The sequence below is a fragment of the Phoxinus phoxinus genome (assembly GCF_949152265.1).
Source record: "Phoxinus phoxinus genome assembly, chromosome: 10".
NCBI lineage: Eukaryota > Metazoa > Chordata > Actinopteri > Cypriniformes > Leuciscidae > Phoxinus > Phoxinus phoxinus.
In genome coordinates, this window is record NC_136885.1 from 33,663,307 (window position 1) to 33,674,242 (window position 10,936).

The 10,936-nt window shown below is 34.1% G+C and overlaps 1 protein-coding gene across 1 annotated transcript in view; it reads right to left on the reverse strand.

The window, feature by feature from the left end:
• Positions 1–9,556, reverse strand: part of slc9a1a (solute carrier family 9 member A1a) — a 46,041-nt gene extending 36,485 nt beyond the window's left edge. Inside the window, exon 1 of the mRNA XM_079626497.1 lies at positions 9,513–9,556. The gene's annotated coding sequence lies outside the window, so the exon portion shown is untranslated. The remainder of the gene's footprint in view (positions 1–9,512) is intronic.
• Between the last annotated feature and the right edge of the window lie 1,380 nt (positions 9,557–10,936).

Consider the following 10,936-nt stretch of genomic DNA (forward strand, 5'->3'; position numbering starts at 1 on the left):
AAACCTGTCAAGCTTTGAAATGACAAAAAAAAAAAAAAAACAATATTAGTCAATCATAGTCAACCTAGTAGACTTCTTAAGTCATGATCTTTACATGATTAATAAACAGAAATGTAAGTCTGTATTACAGGAAACCTTGCCTTCTTCCGTTGTTTTAAAATGAATGGCATTGTTAACTAGTGATTGTGATTCCTTGTGTATATTATTTGAATGGAGAGGGAAAAACTTTCAAGAAATAACACTTTTGCTCATACAAAGCTTTTAGACGCTTGGTTTTAAGGTGCTATTTTGTAATTTAATTTCCCATTCACTTTCATTATATGGCAAAGAGTACAGTTACAAGTTATGTTTAATTCAAGAAGTTTTCAAGCATGTAATGTATACTTTTATATTAAGCAACCCCTCAAATTTATCTCAGTTTAAATGAATTTAGGTAGTATGCTTACATGGCTATAATGATGATCAGACTTGTTTTTTTATTTTTTATTATTATTATTATACTGCTACCTTAGTTAGTAAGTGCAAGAAAAATCTAAGTAGGTATGTATAATGTTAAAAATCATTTTTTTGGAATTGGGTTATTATTGTCAAGCAGACCTGGCAACCCTGCTTGCTGAGACAGGATGATTCCGGTAATTCAACAAACTAGTTGTTTTATTGTTCACTCCTAATCTCTTGTTAGTCATACAACATTATTTGTTCTGCTTTCCCAGAATCTGTGTGGTTCCCTCTCTCGAAAATCTCCTGTTCGTACATCATGTCACTGCAGTTTCACTGCACATAAACTGACTGTCCTTCATTCTCAGCTGAAGGAGAATCTGCAATGCAGCTCGGCACACAGCCAGGAAAGTGCATTTTGAGTCTAAATTACTGTTATTGAATCTAAGACATATGACTTAAGACATAAGTGTTTTTAAATGAAATCAACAGTCACCAAAATAGCCAAATGAGGCCAACAGGTAGTTTCATAATCCTCTTATGACTTATGACCCAACTGTCTACAAGTGGAACCAAGTAAACAACGCGGATAACTATAATCATGAGGAAGGAGAAGTTTGAATGACTCACTGGTGAACAAAAGATCTAATGTTTGTATCGTACATTTACCTCGTTTGGCCGTTATTATAATTAGATACAATTAACTACCCATTTGTTTATTCACCCAAATAGCATGTTAAAGAAAATCTGTTATTATAAGCTGTCTGTTTATTAAGCCTTATACCTTTGTAAATTTAAAATAAACATGGTCTGTGCTTTACTGTATTCCGGAACATGATATCCTCGTGTCCAGACAAAACCAGTCACATCTTCCCTAATGTGATTGCCTGAAGATAGATGTAAAACACAACTGAATGAATAAACAATAGAATTAATATCTGCACATACTGATCAGGGAACAGAAACCTGAAGAGGAAAGATGCAAAAGGTCACAAACAATAAGTAATTCTTACTAAAACAAGTACAGGTCATATTGCACGGCAGAATAAAACAAAACAAAAAAACAGGCTTAATTTTCTTTCTTATTTTCACACACACACACGCACACACACACACACACACACACACACACGCACATACGCACGCACACACATAATTTGAGCGCCATACCATAACACACACACGCACAGTCGCACACACACACACACACACACACACACACACATAATTTGAGCGCCATACCATAACACACACACACACACACACACACACACACACACACACACACAAACACACACACACACACCCCTAAATGCTGTAAGTGATGCTTTCAAAAATAATATCATTAATGGATTTTAATAATCAATTAACTTATAACTTAACTTATAACAAATATTTACACTCTAAAAAATGCTGGGTTGTTTCAACCCAATTTTGGGTAAAATATGGACAAACCCAGCCGTTGGGTAAAATTTTTACATTACATTTTTAACCCAACATTTGGGTTTGTCCATATTTTACCCAAAATTGGGTTGAAACAACCCAGCATTTTTTAGAGTGTATATATATATATAGGCCTGTTATATATATATATATATATATATATATATACATTTTTTCATGAACATTAAAAACATTTTCTAACACACGGCTGTATTGTATAATTTTCTTTCTTATTTTCGCACACACACACGCACACGCACACACACAGACGCACACACACACACACACCTAAATGCTGTAAAGTGATGCTTTCAAAAATAATATCATAAATGGATTTTATTAATCATTTAACTTATATATATATATATATATACATTAATTTTTTTTCATGAACATTAAACACATTTTCTAACACACGGCTGTATTGTGTTCGGATGTTTTATTTTAATCCTTATACACATCTTATTTTTAATTAATTTTTACTTACTTTTTGTCTATCAGAATGAAATGACCTTAATATTGTATGATTCACTCGATGGCCATTTTATTCTGAAAGATTTATTTACAATCAATGTGTTTTTACTGTAAATGTTTGCATGTAAATATGATCTTCTAACGCCGGGTAAAAACAGCCGAGCTGGTATTCCGCCTCCAGCCGAGGTTTCTCTGGATCCTGCAATTGTCAGTTTTCTGTTGTGGCTGCTTGAGCTTCTCATGAGCTAAAATAGTTTCACTGTGATTTCAAACACAGAAAATAAATAGACACAAGCTGGAGTGGTCAGAGGAAAAACATGGCAGATTTTATTGATATGCATGCCAGGTTTATTCTTGTGACTTGATTATTGCATTGAATTCAAAGACTAAAAGGTCTTGCATTGCGATCCATGTCAGAGGAATGACAAAACAATCCTAACCTTACATTACTGGAAAACTGGAGCACAGTTGACGACTTTGAGGCAGGGTTATTTTTGCTAAAGCTAAAACCAGAAAAAAAGAACACTTTAATTATTTGAAATAAAATAAACAAAAATAAATATATAAACACTTTTAACTTCAGCTAACTGTCAAGGCATCATTTCTCATTTTTATTTAGTTATTAAATATATCGATAATGAAATAAAGTAAAAAATAAAACTTAAAAACAATGTAGACATTAAGAATAATGTTTTTTTTTGTTGTTGTTTTTTTTTGCAACTTGTACAATTCCTGAAACCTGACACCATAATCACACACCAAATCTGCAAAACCATAAACCAGTTATGCCTTCGACTTTTTGCAAACCACGACACACAAAAATGTATCAGGAAGTATCTTTCCTTTTTCAAACACAACCTATCAAATTGATGAATAGTAATTCATCAGAGCCTCACACACACTCCTCACATGTGCAAACACTCATTGCTTTACTGAACACCAACCAATCATGGCTTTAGAATAGGCCTATAAACAGGTCAAAGGTCAAGTCATTGGTTTTTCGGACTGTAATACGGTATAACCACAAACGCTTACAGTAAAACAATTAATAGTTTGGTTTCAATCTTGCTTTCATGTTTACCGTGAAGCTCTCTGCCAATTACATTCAATCTTGTACAGAAATGCAGAATCTCATGAAAGAAGAGCTTCAGGTTTTGAATAACTGTGTGTATATGATATATTCAAAATATAATATTATGGCAAAGGTGTTTGCAATGTAAGACAAATGTTTGCTTTTGAGATGTGTTTGTGATATTTTAAACGCAGTGTTTCATTTGGCAAGAGATGTGAGGCATTTTGTGTGTGCAATTCTTGGATTTGTGTGTAAAGATTTGAAAAAAAGAGGCAAAGTTTTGAAAATGTATGTGAGCAGTTGAAAAAAATAAACAAAATAACTAAATCTTAAAAGTTAAAATGGCAGTTAAAAATGAAAGTTAAAATGAAAACAGGAAATATCATTTAAAATATTAACACAAACACTGTAAAAAATAAAAATCCAAAATGTACTGGTCATTTTCTGCCACGACATTATCCAATAATTTTAAGGCAATTTCTGTTAACCTTAACACTACACAATGCAATGCATGATTCAAAATACAGGTAAAACTCCTGTTTAAACAAAAGATGAAAAAAATATATAATTCCTTCATATTTAAACAGTACATCGAGCCCTATTTTTACAGACTTTTTATATAAATCAGAGTTACTAAAATACTGTCGAGGTTGAATCAGAGTATTATAAAGGGAAGGTTCAAATCAAACAAATATTGTAATATTATTGCTATTATTATTATAAAACAAAATGTTTTTTTAGAAAGACTCTGATTATAAAAATGAAATATAAGAGTAGGCCTGTGTTTATACATACTTAGTATTTGTTCCAAAAGTATTTTAAAAAGCATGAAGTTGAGCACTAAAGCCACAGTTGTAATATTCTTCTTTTTACAGGATCGAGTCGGGACCCTCGGGGCGTGAGAATGCAGGAGAAATGTGTGTGTGTGTGTGTGTGTGTGTGTGTGTGTGTGTGTGTGTGTGTGTGTGTGTGTGTGTGTGTGTGTGTGTGTGTGTGTGTGTGTGTGTGTGTGTGTGTGTGTGTGTGTGTGTGTGTGTGTGTGTGTGTTTAAAAAGTCTTCTGGTGTCTGTGAGCGACAGGAAATGAAGAAACGTCCATGTGACATTAGCTATGAGAAACTTCTAAAGACAGTTCCTGAGTATATGAGATTTGTGAAATGTTCTGCATGTCTTATAGGAGGACTGTAATAACTGCCAACTCATTTCACAATATATAGTGCAGTGTTTCTTTGCTTTTGATCTTTTTTTGCTTTTGCACTTGTGGTTAAAAAGAGTGGTTCCACAATTTTGTCTTACTGAGGGAACAAATACTGACTGACTTACAAGAAGCATTTAGATTGTGGAAACAAACAAGTGACAATTTAAACTAAAACACTAAAACAGAAGTGTGTAAAACCTTTTCATGTAGACCCATATTGAGGTCAGATGGTTGTTTTTCACCACAGTGATCTACATCATGTGAACAACATCTTAAAACATGCACAACTGAAAGCCATCGAGTGTGTTCAACTCAACAAAGTGCCTTTATCAGCATCTTAAAATAGTTACTAATTACATCCTGGATCAAAGTGTTTTGATGACATCATGGACAATTATGATAAATGTCTATTTAGATAAATGTCTCTGATAATAACAGACAACATGATTATATCCATGCTGTAATGTCTGAATAAACATAACTCATAACTGCAGATGGGTATTGAGGCAATAATTGATGACATTTATGCAATTGCAAACTCATTTAATACTGTAGATTTTTTATATGCAGAAACATCACGACACATGCAATGATCAATGTTTCGAATACTTGTCACATGAGATGAGGTATTGCATATTGCATGTTTAAATTAGCGAGTAAAGTCTGAATGTCATCTAAATATGGATATTATTTAACCTTATTTTGTGTTTAGATCATAGACAGTTCAGATACCATGGATGGCTGGATGTAGTTTGTATGTTTCTCCAGCAGAGGGCGCTGTCTATCTTCAGGAGTTGGTCAAATGATGTGAAGCTGAACTGCATTTTTAAGTCAATAAAGCTAATTCAATTTGACTAACTCTAATCAGCCAAACTGAAGCACTTCTCTTTCTCTGACTGCTCTACAATAACACTTGCTCCAAATCACCGCATATTCTACATTACAGGAGTTTTACTAATACATAGGCCTACACTCCTGGATCAGCAATAACTTTCATGTTGTGAGTAGCCAAAAAGAGAGACAGCAGAACATGTGAGATTCAGAGGAGTCTGGACGGTGATGCTTCGCCAGACTATAATGCTTAATCCTCTTTTATAATAGTTCACAGAACGCGTTTCTTTGTTCAGGCAGTCGGACCTCCAGGGTGACCCGTAATCCTCAGCCTATGATGGACTGGACTGCATTTATGATGATTCATAATGATGAAAGTGCCTGACACACATCTGGTTGTGGAGGAAAGAGGCAGACAATCCTCTGAAGTGTGTAAAACACTGAAGTTACAGTACCGGCTCACCTAGTGTGTGTCACTACACTGTTCACTTCAGTGTAGAAACATCAGTAAAGCTTTAGAAACGGTCGTGAGGGGCTTATTACTTATATTGCAGTACAGATAATAACACAACATGTTTCTTACACACCAAATAAGCAAGAATGATTTATATATGCTTCAGAAACATTATGTATTATTATCAGTTGTGCTGCTGCTTAAAGGACAAGTTCGGTATTTTACACTTAAAGCCCTGTTTACAGATCGTATCTGATGAAATAGAACGGTTAAGATTAAAATTTGGACACATGCTCCTGTCCCGAGAATTTTAGTTTTATTTAGCGTTTGTGGACCTATTTTGCCAAACGCGTCACACCCAGATTCTTCCGTTGAGAGCTTGAATAATAGACACCAGTTGGTGGCGATAATGCACCTTTGCCGATTGCAAGCAAACCGCTGGCATTTCATTTAATACACAGAAGCAGAAGAAGAAGCGGCGGAGGAATATCGTTCCTCACACAGCACATTCAATACAATCAATGGAGGTGGACAAACACTACGATAAAACCTGTTGGAAAGCATCTTTTTCAGCGATTTTTTTTGGGCCCGTATCAGTGAACACCCCTGACCACTCGGTGAGTTTCACGTCTTTGTAAACGAAAGTTTAATGTGTTTTAGGAAGGAATCTTCCAGTGGCCATAGACAACCATTGTGTGTGTGGCGGGGGGGGGGGGGGGGGGGGGGGGGGGGGGGGGGGGAAGAAGCGAAATAAACCCAAAATTCTCGGGACAGGAGCATGTGTCCAAATTTTAAACTTAACCGTTCTATTTCATCAGATACGATCTGTAAATAGGGCTTTAAGTGTAAAATACCGAACTTGTCCTTTAACATTTTTTGTGGTAAAATTATTTCCGTGATTTTTTCAGGATCCTTTGATGAATAGAAAGTTAAAAAGAACAGCATTTATTTCAAATATAAATATATTGTAACATTATAAATGTTTTACTGTCACTTTAGATCAATTGAATTAATTCATGCTGAATAAAAGTAGTTGTAAAAAAATCTTAGTGAACACATACGGTATGTATATACATATATAATACATAAAAATGTATATGTAAAAAAGTAAATCGTTTATATCATTTAATTTTCTAATAATTGTCTAATTAATTATTACTGATAGTTAGAGTAAACAATTCATCCAGTATAGCTGTTATTTGCAGCTGACAAGCAATGTAATGCTTGCAAGCAATTTGGTGTATTAATATAGAATTTATAGTCACATGTGTGTGTTCATGAGCATTTTACAACAGCTTTCAATCAGCAGGAACTATTTATCTTATAATGTTGAAAATGAACTAATTGCAAACATATTTGTTGGCTTGTTTAAAAAAATAAAAAACACACACATATTCATTTGCAGTTTTGAAGATGTCCACTAGTGGCCCTTCCTGTTACTGTAAAGTCAGCAGATGATCTTTAAAATCATCTTTGGGTAAATTTTAAAGGAAAAGTTCACCCAAATTTTTTTATTATTTCTATTTACTCGTGTCATCATGTCATTCCAAACCTGTATGTTTTTATTATTTTTCTGTGAAAAATAAGAAAAAAAATAAGAAGTTCTAAACAACAACAGCAATTTAGTGACCATGCCACATAAAAGTATTTTAAAACTCGCCTATGAGTCCAGCACTATATTCCAAGTCTTTGATGTACATCTTCATACCTGTTTATATATTAATATTAGCACACTGAACACTAAGTTAACATGCTTCTCTCATGTCTGGTCTACACGGTGTGTGTGAACTGTGAAGCGATGTACTAACACACACCTCCACACGCTGGAGCTCTGAGTCACTGCTGAGGTGCACATCTATAATTCACAGAGGCAAGAGTGGCTCCTCCATCATGTATTATTAAATGAAATAACCTCTCATTTAGAGCAGCAGAAAGGAACGCGTGTAAAACAGAAGGACGTCGTGCCGCACCGTCAGCGATATAAAAAGGAAAGTGCAAAGGCATCATGAGAACGGCTCATATGGGAACTTATTGGTGCTCTTTCATTGTCCGGAACAATGATAACAATTAACTTGCCAGCATATAAGTGGATAGTAAGACTTTTGCCACCACAAAATATAGTAGCTAATGTGCTGTGTTCTTTTTAAAACATCTAAATTAGACACTATGGCTCTGTTCCAAAACCCAGTGAGCTGCCTTGCTTTGTGATATAAGCATTTACGTATAAACATTATATTTTAGAAAATAATGGGGACATATTTATATGTATATATAGTCACAGTTTGTTCAGATGAAGATGAAAAAAGTTCATAAGTTCGTAACTGTCTATACACAAACAATACCAGACAACAACTGAGTGAAAATTAGGAACTTAATTTAAGTTACTTAAATATACAGTGGTGATGAGACAAAAGCTGTAATGATTGATGAGTATCCATGACAACTAACGATTGACAGGAAACTGGGAACAATGGAGGCATAGGAAACAGGCGACTGACGAATGCAAACTAAAAGTCCATGAAAACGGTGTGTGTGTGTGTGTGTGTGTGTGTGTGTGTGTGTGTGTGTGTGTGTGTCTACTTGTTTACATTAATTACATTTGTATATAATGAATAATATATATATATATATATATATATATATATATATATATATATATATATATATATATATTGTTATATTGATATATTGTTATGTTGTGGTGAAAATGTATGTCACAGCAGCACAAAAATACAATGAATACATAAACATTTAATGAATAAATAAACATATATATATAAACATATACAACAATATATATAAACATATATAACAATATATATATATAACAATATATATATATTGTTATATATATATATATATATATATATATATATATTGTTATATATATATATATATATATATATATATATTGTTATATATATATATATATATATATATATATATATATATATATATATATATTGTTATATATATATTGTTATATATATTGTTATATATATTGTTATATTGTTATATATACAGTATATATATTGTTATATATGTTTATATATATGTTTATTTATTCATTAAATGTTTATGTATTCATTGTATTTTTGTGCTGCTACATACATTTTCCCCTGGGGGATTAATGAAGTAAATAAAATAAAATAAAAATATATATATATATACACACACACATATATAGGCTATTCAATTATATTATATTCAATTATATTAAATTATATTCAATTATATTCAATTATATTATATTATATTATATTATATTATATTTGAAAATGGGCAACTGGCTTTCTTATAGTTGTCTTTTCTAAAAAAAAATTAGCAAACTTCAACTTATATATATAGGCTAAATTGATATGAATTATAAGGAATATTAAAACTTTGAAGCTGAATTGCTTTCATTGTTCCAGACAATAAATGAGAACATAATTTTGGTAATTTATTGTAAATAAATTTTTATTTTAAAAAAATTACAAAGATAATGTTCCTATTCATTGTTATATACATATATATATTCAAAACTTTCCCGATGCATTATGTGACTGACATGCAGCAGACATTAGTGTTTGGTCAACAGAAAGGCATAATTAAGATGCCTACCATTTGGAACCGCCATATGATGTCTTAAAGTGTCGCCTATATAGGCAGCTCACTGTGTTTTTGGAGCCGAGCCTGGAAGCCGTTAAAGACCCACTCCGATGAAAATCATGTTTTTCTAGGTGTTAACATGTTCTTGTGGCATTTTTCTGATGTTAGAGGACATATCTTGAGAAAAATAAGCTCAAAGTTGTATTTCTGAGTATTTCTACATTCAAATGTCTGTGAATCAGTAGCAGACGCAAAAATGCCGTTTAAAATAGACTGGAGTTATGACGTAGTAACTCCACTCGGCGGGGCCACGAGCTCATACTCAAATTGGAACACATACTGTAACAAATAAGTCACTTTTCACCGTCTATCAATCGTCAAAACTAAAGTTTGGAGAGCACAGACTGATACCGTCAGTAATTACATCATTACATAAAGAGAGAGGGCAGCCAGCCTCCTCCAGCCAAGCAACAGGCGAGATTCGTGCATGTGAAATTCCGCGCTCGTTCAAGTAGACTTGCACACGCCGGGTGGCGACGAGTTTCGCCTGTCGCAGTCGTTTGTCCTCTCGTGTGTCAAGCCCATCACTCGTGAGAGAGTCAGTCAGTTTTTCAGATATAGCGGTGACATTAGCATCATAATAATCCCGAAATTCCGAGCAATCCACTGATACTAAATATGTCCTGATTGATCACTGTGGGAGGGATGAAATATTGAGGCGAAGTCGAGCTGTTTTTTACCGCGACGTCTCGGAGTGAAATAATGATCGGTGATCGGTGATAACTTTGATTAACTTCGGATAATAATAATTAACGTGTATATAATACTGTAATGCTTCTCCGTGCCAACGGCTCCGCCCACAACGCAGAGGCGAATTGCTAATGAGCTACTGCCGCTCTACTAAAGCGAAGTCCCAGAAAACGGCACAGGTTTTGAGATTTTGGCTAAAAATGGCATAATCATAATTTAAAGACCACTGGGAATGTTTCAAAATAGCTCAAAATATGATCGGAGTGGGACTTTAAGTCCTGCTGAACATCACACGAGTTTTTGTCTTTGCAGCCAATCAGTCGCGAGCCTGAATGCTTTCCATCAAACCACTGCTGAGTTCCACCCGTGAAAGTGGCACCATGAAGGCCAGAGCTCCCAAGCGTCCCACATAAGAGACGAGCTATAAGCGTGCTCTTCATCACAACATCACCGCAATCTAAACAGAGGCATCTCTAAACTTAGAAAGGTAAAATAAAGAGGAGGGTTTCTATTTCTGGAGGACAGTTTCAGAATGTGCTGAAGGGTGAGGCGGAGATTTATAGACGAGTTTTATATAGTTGAACATGGACAACAGGATTACTGAGAGATGTTTTAAGAGACATGAGACCGTGACGGGCCGATCGCTTCTCACAGAGGCCAAAAGGTTTGCAGACACGTTACCTGCG